General features: G+C 41.2%; 1 pseudogene; it reads right to left on the bottom strand.

The window, feature by feature from the left end:
* Positions 1–314: 314 nt before the first annotated feature.
* Positions 315–2,192, bottom strand: LOC148561275 (uncharacterized; annotated as a pseudogene).
* Between the last annotated feature and the right edge of the window lie 7,049 nt (positions 2,193–9,241).

Here is a 9,241-nt window from a genome sequence, read left to right as displayed (position 1 = left end):
ATCAACCACTAAACTCAAATTGCTCAATCCTTCAATCCCTGTGGGATCGACCTCACTCACGTGAGTTATTATTACTTGATGCGACCCGGTACACTTGCCGGTGAGTTTTGTGTTGGATCGTTTTCCACACATCAAGAGGTATTTATATCCGGATGAGGCGTCCACTAGGGCGTCGATACTTGGGAGTGGATAAGGATCTTTTGGGCAAGCTTTGTTGAGATCTGTATAGTCGGTGCACATTCGCCACTTCCCATTTGATTTTTTACCAAGACGATGTTAGCTAGCCATAGTGGGTACTTGACTTCTCTTATTAATCATGCCTCCAGTAGTGCTTGTACCTGTTCTTCCACAGCTCGGGATCGTTCTGGCCCAAGTTTTCTTCGTCTCTACTGTACCGGCCGAGATCTTGGATAGACAGCAAACTTGTGACAAAGTAGCTTGGGGTCTATACTTGGCATGTCTGCCGCTTTCCATGCTAAAAGATCGACATTATCTCGTAAGAACTGTACTAGTAATTCTTTTGCATTTCCTTTCAGGATCGTGCCAATATTAGTTGTTTTGTCCGAGGTGTCTCCGATCTGAACTTTCTCTACTTCTCCTTCGGGCTGTGGACGGAGTTCTTCTCGTCTCTGAACTCCCCCAAGCTCAATTGTATGGAACTCTTCTCCTCTACCTATGAGGTTTAGACTTTCGTTATAACAGCGGCGTGCCATCTTTTGATCTGCTTTTATCGTAGCTATCCCTTCTGTAGTTGGGAATTTCATGCATAGATGTGGAGTCGAGACTATTGCGCCGAGTTGATTTAGTGTTGTCCGACCTATTAGGGCATTGTAGGCTGAGCTCACGTCGACCACAATGTAGTCTATCTTGAGTGTTCTGGATTGGTTCCCTTTTCCGAAGGTTGTATGTAGTGACATGTATCCCAGTGGTTGTACTGGGGTATCTCCCAGTCCGAACAGGCTGTTTGGGTATGCTCTAAGCTCCTTTTCTTCTAAGCTGAGTTTGTCGAAGGCAGTTTTGAATAAGATGTCGGCAGAACTCCCTTGGTCTATTAATGTGCGGTGAAGATTGGCGTTTGCCAGTATGATGGTGATGACCATGGGATCGTCGTGTCCTGAGATGATACTGGATGCGTCTTCTTTGGTGAACGTGATGGCAGGGATGTCGGGTGCTTCCTCCTTCCCTTCGACATGATATACTTCTTTGAGGTATCTTTTGCGGGATGATTTGGAGATTCCACCTCCTGCAAATCCTCCGTGTATCATATGGACATGTCTTTCTAGCGTACGAGGTGATCGCTCAGCTCGTCCGACATCTTCATCTCTTCGTCTTTTTCTTTGTTCATCATCTCGGGTGGCTAGATACCGATTTATTTTTCCTTCCCTTACTAACTTTTCTATGATGTTTTTTAAGTCGAAGCACTCGTTGGTGGAATGTCCTCGGACCCGATGATATTCGCAGTATTCGTTCCGATTTCCTCCTCCTCTTTTGCCTTTGAGTGGTCGAGCTGGGGGTATTTTTTCTGTGTTACAGACTTCTTTGTAAATATCCATAAGGGACACCCAAAGAGGGGTGTAATTATGATACTTTTTGATTTTCTCGCTCGTTCGATCTTCCTTCTTCTTGGATTCTTTATCTTTATCTCGGTAGGTGAAACCGGATTTCGAGGCTTCTCCAAGTCGGGAATTTTCTTCCATGTTGATGTACTTCTCTGCCCACTCTTGTACCTTATCTAGGGATGTGGGATATTTCTTTGATATAGATTGGCTGAAAGGTCCTTCTCGTAGGCCGTTGATGAGGCCCATGACGGCAGCCTCTGTTGGTAAGCTTTGTATGTCTAGGCACGTTTTGTTGAATCTTTCCATGTAGTTGCGAAGACTTTTCCGATCTTCTTTCTTGATACCTAGTAGACTGGGGGCGTGCTTAGCCTTATCTTTTTGGATGGAGAATCTGGCCAGGAATTTTTTGGCCAGGTCGTCAAAGTTGGAGATGGACTTTGGAGGTAGGTTGTCGAACCATCTAATTGCTGTCTTCATGAGAGTCGTTGGAAAAGCTTTGCAGCGAACGACGTCTGAGGCGTCGGTGAGGTACATTCTGCTTCTGAAGTTGCTAAGGTGATGGTTGGAATCTGTAGTGCCGTCATACAAAGTCATATCTAGAAGTTTGAAGTCTTTAGGGATTTTCGTCTTCATGATTTCCCTAGTGAATGGATCTTGATCCTTGCGAGAGTTGTCCTCGGGGGTGGTCCGGGTAGTCTTTGCTTTAAGATCGGCTTCAAGTTGTAGAAGTTTATCTTCTAATTCTCGACGTCGCCTTACCTCTCTTTGTAGATCCTTGCCGACTTCTTGCTGGTACTGGCTTTTTTTTTTGAGTTGCTTTAGGCGATCTTGAAGTGCTTCTATTACTCCCGGATGTGATGAGTTTTTGTCTCTGTTAGATTCCGGAGTGTCCTTTGGTGTCGCACTCGTGATTCAAGGGAACCGCCTTTATCTCTATAGGCTTGGATTGCCTTTGGATTTAGGTCATGTTCCTCTATTTGGGCCCTTTATTGGGCTTTCCTGTTGATTTGGCCAATCTCTTTAAGAAAAGATTGGATAGTCAGACCTGAAGAGGTTGGTCACCATGTTGCTAAACATCCCGGGTCGGACAGCTCGACCCAGGGTATGAACAATTTTGTTCCTCATAGAGATTACAGGAGAGTTAGTGACTTATTTCTGTATTTTGGGTATTTGGGATACTTATGTATTGATGACAAGTCATCTTAGCCTAGTTTCACTAGCCTTTTTCTTTTGTTTTCAATTGAATTATGCACTTTCTTGAGCCAAAAGCAAGCCAATTGGGTAGATTTTCATGTTTCCTTTGATTTAATCAACCATGTATGAATTCATGCTATTTCATGAGGTTTTATGCTATAATTGTCATATATTATGAAAGAATGAATATCTCATGATTTTGAGCATAGCTTTGATGTGTTTGGTTGATTAATGATAGGTGAAGAAAGCTTGGAGAAAGGTTGATGCAAGAAGGAATGGCTAGGAGGAATGACTTGAGTCTTGAATTAATTATGAACCAGGAAGCAAAAGCTGGAGCAAAAGTTAGCCCCTAACTTTTTGGCTAACTTTTGGGCAAAAGCTGGAGCAAAAGTTAGTCCCTAACTTTTGGCATGAAAAACACTCCCTGGATGCACCAAAAGTTTGCGCCAACGTTAGCCCCTAACTTTTTGGCTAACGTTGGCGCCTGAAAAACTCTCCCTGGGCTAGCAAAAGTTTGCGCCAACGTTAACCCCTAACTTTCTGGCTAACGTTGGCGCCATGAATAACCAAGGGGAGGCCAACGTTGGAGCAAAAGTTAGACCCCTAACTTTTGCCCCAACGTTGGTATCAGCAAAACAAGGGTGCTGATGTGAAAAGTTGGAGCAAAAGTTAGACCCTAACTTTTACTCCAACTTTTACTCAAGCTTTCATAATTCCAACCCGGTTCAATTCGGTTCTTCTCCATACTCTAAGAGCAATTAACCAAGGCCTCTATCAACCCAATTCCATCAAGAGCAAAGGCCCAATTGAAGGCTTGAAGACCATTTGAAGAAAGTGTATAAATAGCATAGGATTTAAGTTTTTAGGGAGCTTCCTTTTTAGTTTTTCAGAATAGCTTTCTTTAGAGTTTTGCTTAGAGCTCACTTTTATTTTTCTTAGCATTGTTGTTTAATTGAAGAGGATTTGGGAGGAGAATTGATCTCTCTTCTTCCTTGTTCTTGCCCAGCACTCTTTACTTTTCTTGTCTTGGATTTTGGGTGGAGAATTGAAGAAATTCTGTTTCAATCTCACCTTGGAATCTTGTTTAATTTTCTGCTTAATTGAATTTCAGTTTCGGTTACTTGCTTCTTCATCTACTTTCTTTGCAATTTACAATCTCCTTTGCAATTGTTCTTGTTGGATCTAGGAAGGCATTGAGATCTAGACTTGGTTTTCTAGTCTCTTGGGTCCTGAGATCTAAATTCCAATTTTACATCCTCTGTTTACTGCTTTTCATGCTCATTTTACTTTTCCGTTTTAGATCCGATTCAATCCAAGTCTTCTTCTATTTCTCTGCTTGTTGCAATTTTACATTTCCTTGTTTAATTTATGCAAATCCAACTCCCCATTCCCTTTACAATTCAAGCCATTTACATTTCTTGCACTTTAAGATTTTGCAATTTACATTTCTTGCGTTCTAAGTTTCTGCCATTTAATTTCTTGTTCTTTAAGATTCAGCACTTTAATTCTTGTTCTCTTTAATTTCATGCCAATTACCCATTCCCTTTACTTTCTATACAATTTAAATTCTGCAAATCACAAATCTCTCAACCAAATCTTGATTCGCTTGGCTAAATCAACCACTAAACTAAAATTGCTCAATCGTTCAATCCCTGTGGGATCGACCTCACTCCCGTGAGTTATTATTACTTGATGCGACCCGGTGCACTTGCCGGTTAAGTTTGGGTGTTTTGGAGAAATTCGTTTCTCCGCGAAAATATCCCATCAAGTTTTTGGCGCCGTTGCCGGGGATTGATTAGATTGACAATAATTAAGTAAGGTGGTAATCTAGATCAAGCACTTTTTCTTTTTTGTCCTTTAATTTTCAATTAACCCACTAACTGTTTGAATTTTTGCTTAAGTTAACTAAAACTTCATTCTAGCAATAGATTGAAGTGTCACTGGTTTGTGTGTTTCTTATGTTCTACTTGTATGTCAGGTACAAGAAGAAATACACCCATCTTTCATGAACAAGACGAAAGAACTCTTAGAAGGTTAAGAAGAGCTGAAAGAGGGAAAAATATTGTTGGAGAAGAGGAATCAGAAGAAGAATTCCAAGATATGGAGGAACATTCAACTAATCCACCAGGTGGAGCAGACAACAACAATAACAATCCACCCCAGAGGAGAGTTTTAGCTTCCTATACTTTTGCAAATCCTAGACATTGTGGAAGTAGCATCTTAACTCCAAATGTCAATGCAAACAATTTTGAACTAAAGCCACAACTCATCACTTTGGTTCAAAACAATTGCTCTTTTGGTGGAGGACCACTTGAAGATCCGAACCAACACCTATCCACCTTCTTGAGGATTTGTAACATTGTTAAAACTAATGGTGTGCCTCCTGACAGCTACAAGCTATTGCTATTCCCATTTTCTCTCAGAGACAAGGCCACTTAATGGTTGGAATCCTTTCCAAGAGACAGCATCAACAATTGGGATGATTTGGTAACCAAGTTTCTTGCCAAATTTTACCCACCTCAAAGGATCATAAGGTTGAAGACTGATGTACAAACATTTACACAAATGGAGGCTGAACCCATCCATGAGGCATGGGAGAGATACAAGGCTCTAATCAGGAAATGTCCTCCTGAAATGTTCACTGAGTGGGATAAGCTACAGAATTTCTATGAGGGCTTAACATTGAAATCTCAAGAAGCTTTGGATCATTCAGCTGGAGGTTCCTTGCAACTCATGAAAACTGCAGAGGAAGCTCAAAATCTCATTGATATGGTGGCTAACAACCAATATTTCTTTGCTCATCAAAGAAACCGCCAACCATCACAAAGAAGATGAGTAATGGAGCTAGAAGGAGTGGACTCAATCTTGGCTCAAAACAAGATGATGCAGCAGCAAATTCAACAACAATTTGAACAAATGGCCAAGAGGATTGATAGTCTCCAAGTTGCAGCAGTTAACACTAGCCAACCATCAACCACATGGGGACAGAATGAAGAAACTCAAGAAGAACAACAACAAGAGCAAGTACAGTATATGCACAACCAAGGACCAAATGAAGTGTATGGTGATACATACAATCCATCCTGGAAGAACCACCCAAACCTCAGATGGGGAGATAATCATACCCAAAACCAACAACCATGGCAGAGGAACTCGAACCAAAACAACCCAAGAAGCAACCAAAACCACAACCAGCAGCAAACTAACCAAAACCCCTACAGAAAACCTCAAAACAACTATCCCAACCCCAACCAAAATGCCTACTATCCACCACCCACATCTCATAACCCACCTCAAGTATCACCTGAAGCCCAGAGAATCACTAACTTGGAGGCCGTGATAGACAAAATGTTGAAACACCAGGAAATGACAACCAAGAATCAGGAAGCATCCCTGAAGAGCCTAGAGAGACAGATGGGGCAAATCTCCAAGCAGATTTCTCTTGAGAGACCCTCAAGCTCTCTGCCGAGTGACACAATCCCAAATCCTAAGGAAGAATGCAAGGCGATACAATTAAGGAGTGGGAGAACATTGATGAGCAATAATGACACTATAAAGAAGCAAGCAGAGAGCAGCAAAAGTGCAATAGAAGATGAAGAGCAAACAAAGGCAGATAAAGCCAAGGATCAAGTTGTGATGCCAAGCAAGAGCACTGAGAAACTCAAAGAGAAGGACAACCAGCCACACGGTTCAACAGAAGTGACTCAGGGACAGCAGCAAATAGGAAATAGCATCACACCTCCACTGCCATATCCCTAGAGGTTCAACAAAGAAACCAGGGACCAGCATTTTCACAAGTTCCTTGAGACTTTCAAAAAGCTGGAAATCAATATTCCGTTTGCTGAAGCACTTGAGCAAATGCCTCTGTATGCCAAGTTTTTGAAGGAGCTTATCAACAAGAAAAGAAGTTGGGATGAGAAGGAAACCATACTGCTCACTGAGGAATGCAGGGCTTTGATTCAAAAAGGGTTTCCCCCTAAGCTTGAAGATCCAGGGAGCTTTTTGCTACCTTGCACCATTGGGGAATTAACCATCACTAAAGCAATGTGCGATCTAGGAGCAAGTATCAACTTAATACCATCCTCCTTGGTAAAAAAGCTGCATATAGAGGAAGTTAAACCAGTACAGATATCTCTAGAGCTAGTAGATAAGTCAACAGTATACCCCAGGGGTATGATTGAAAACCTGCTGGTCAAGGTGGACAATTTCATATACCCTGCAGATTTTGTGGTTCTAGATTCAGAAGGGGATGATGGTGACTCTATTATTCTGGAAAGGCCATTCTTGGCCACTGCTAGAGCTATCATAGACATAGAGGAAGGAGAATTAACTCTTAGAATGCATGATAAGAGTGTCACTCTGAAGGTGTTACCAGAAGCACAGTTTGGTAATGAGAAGAAAAACTATATGGAACTTGACAAGGAAGAATCACAATTAAAGGAAGAAAGCAACAAGGCGATTCACAACAACATCCCAAGGCAAAAGATTGTGCAAACTGATGAAGAAGTCCAAGAGAATATTGGAGTATTAGCCACTGAAAGGATGAAAGATCCCCAAGGTAAGCCTACGGCCAGAAAAGAAAGGTCGACGAAAGAAAGGATGAAACGCAGAAACAAAACAAAAAGGGGTTGGAAGAACAAGAAGATTCCAACAGAGGGGCTTTCCAAAGGTGACAAAGTGCAATTGATATATCAACAACTGGGAGCAAGCCGACAGACTGATGACTATTACAATGTCAGCAACATACTCTCGTTGGAACATGCTGAAATTGAACACCAGAGAACAAAGAGGAGGATCACAGTCAGGGGAGACAAGTTGAGGCACTACAACCCTCAACCACCATAAAAGAAAGCTCCAATGTCAAGCTAGTGACAATAAAAGAGCGCTCCATGGGAGGCAACCCATGATTTAAGATTTATGTCATTTTAAATTCAATAAGTTATGATCATCTGAGCATGAAATTTATTTTCATAGACGTACTCAATGAATGCATGCAAATTTTTTTTCATATGCTAAGACTTCTAAAGTTTGGTGTGCCTTCAAGCACACCAAACCAGTGTCGCAAACATTTTCATACTATATGCCTAGCATATGACCAAACACTAAGTTTGGTGTTTCTCTTCTCATGAAAATTAAAAAAATCATGCATCAATGATCATACATTATCTCTTACTGAGACTTTTCAATTAAAAAGAAATCATACTCTATGATGAAGGCATCAATTGTGATTTACTACTAGCATCTCACATTTACCCCTTAAGCAAGATACAAGTTTGGTGTTCACCAAACTTTGATGCACGGATTTAGGGACACAATTGATCCTTCATGAAAAAAAAAAGAGAGAGAAAAAGGAAAATTATGATGAAAACATTTCTTATAAACATTTGACCGAGAATGACATTGGGATTTCAATTTCACTAGTTGGAGGGAGAACCACATATTTTCAACTATATGACCAAACATTAAGTTTGGTGTCCTCCAAGGAAAGTCACGGTCCAAATGGATATAAGGAATGATAATTCATATAGTGTTAATGAAAAGAAGCACTATTGCCACGGTTTGATATAGCTAATGTGTGTTGTCTTGTTGTGATGACTAGATGGTCAAAGAACACTTTATGAAAGAGACAAGACAAAGGAAAGCATAGCATGAGGACAAAATCTCATCACATGCTTCAAAAAGAGAATCTGCCACTCCTTGAGATGATCACGGCAAAGACAATTGAAGAAGCAAGCTTTCTCTTCATTCACCCTTACATGCACACCTTTGATTCACATAGTATCTAATTGCATCATAGCCCTTCATTGTTTATTTAAATAACATACCACCTCCAAACCTTGCATGTGACCGAACCTTTGCACTCCAACCATTTGAACTTCCCTTCATCATTTCTCATCATAACAAGCTCGGCCTCAAATCTCATCCTTCTCCAAACACACATCAAAATCTCTAACATTCTTCACACTCTCTTTAACCTCAAGAGTCTCAAACAACCAAGTGATCATGGCCTCTTCCTCAAGAACCAAACGAAGAAGAGGGAAAGACCCCATGGTGGAGGAGAGCACCCCTGAATATGACCGATGGAGATTCAAATCTCGGTACCATCAGATGCAAATTGAATGGATGAATGAGAAGAAAATATATCCAGAAATTCCACTCTGGCTGCCGGATGATGGATGCCAAGAAATGAAGGACAAAATTCGAAAGAGGAGGTGGGAGGAACTCATATCACCAATCACCCGAATCAATGCTAATATCATAAGAGAATTCTATGCCAATGTCTCAAGGCTTGACATGAGTGAGGCCCCAACATACAAGAGCTATGTGCGGGGAGTGGAAGTAGATTTTAGCTCGGATGCAATCAAGAAAGTCTTGGGACTAAAATCAGTTCGCTTTAGTGAACCGGGATACCACCAAAGGGTAAATGGTGATCCGGATTATGATGGGATTGCTAGAGATATTTGTATGGAAAACTCAGAGTGGGAAGG

The sequence above is a fragment of the Arachis ipaensis genome, chromosome B6 (assembly GCF_059453495.1).
Source record: "Arachis ipaensis isolate K30076 ecotype BB chromosome B6, ASM5945349v1, whole genome shotgun sequence".
Taxonomy (NCBI): domain Eukaryota; kingdom Viridiplantae; phylum Streptophyta; class Magnoliopsida; order Fabales; family Fabaceae; genus Arachis; species Arachis ipaensis.
The sequence above is the reverse complement of the archived record's forward strand: the minus strand, read 5'-3'. Positions and strand labels throughout refer to the sequence as shown.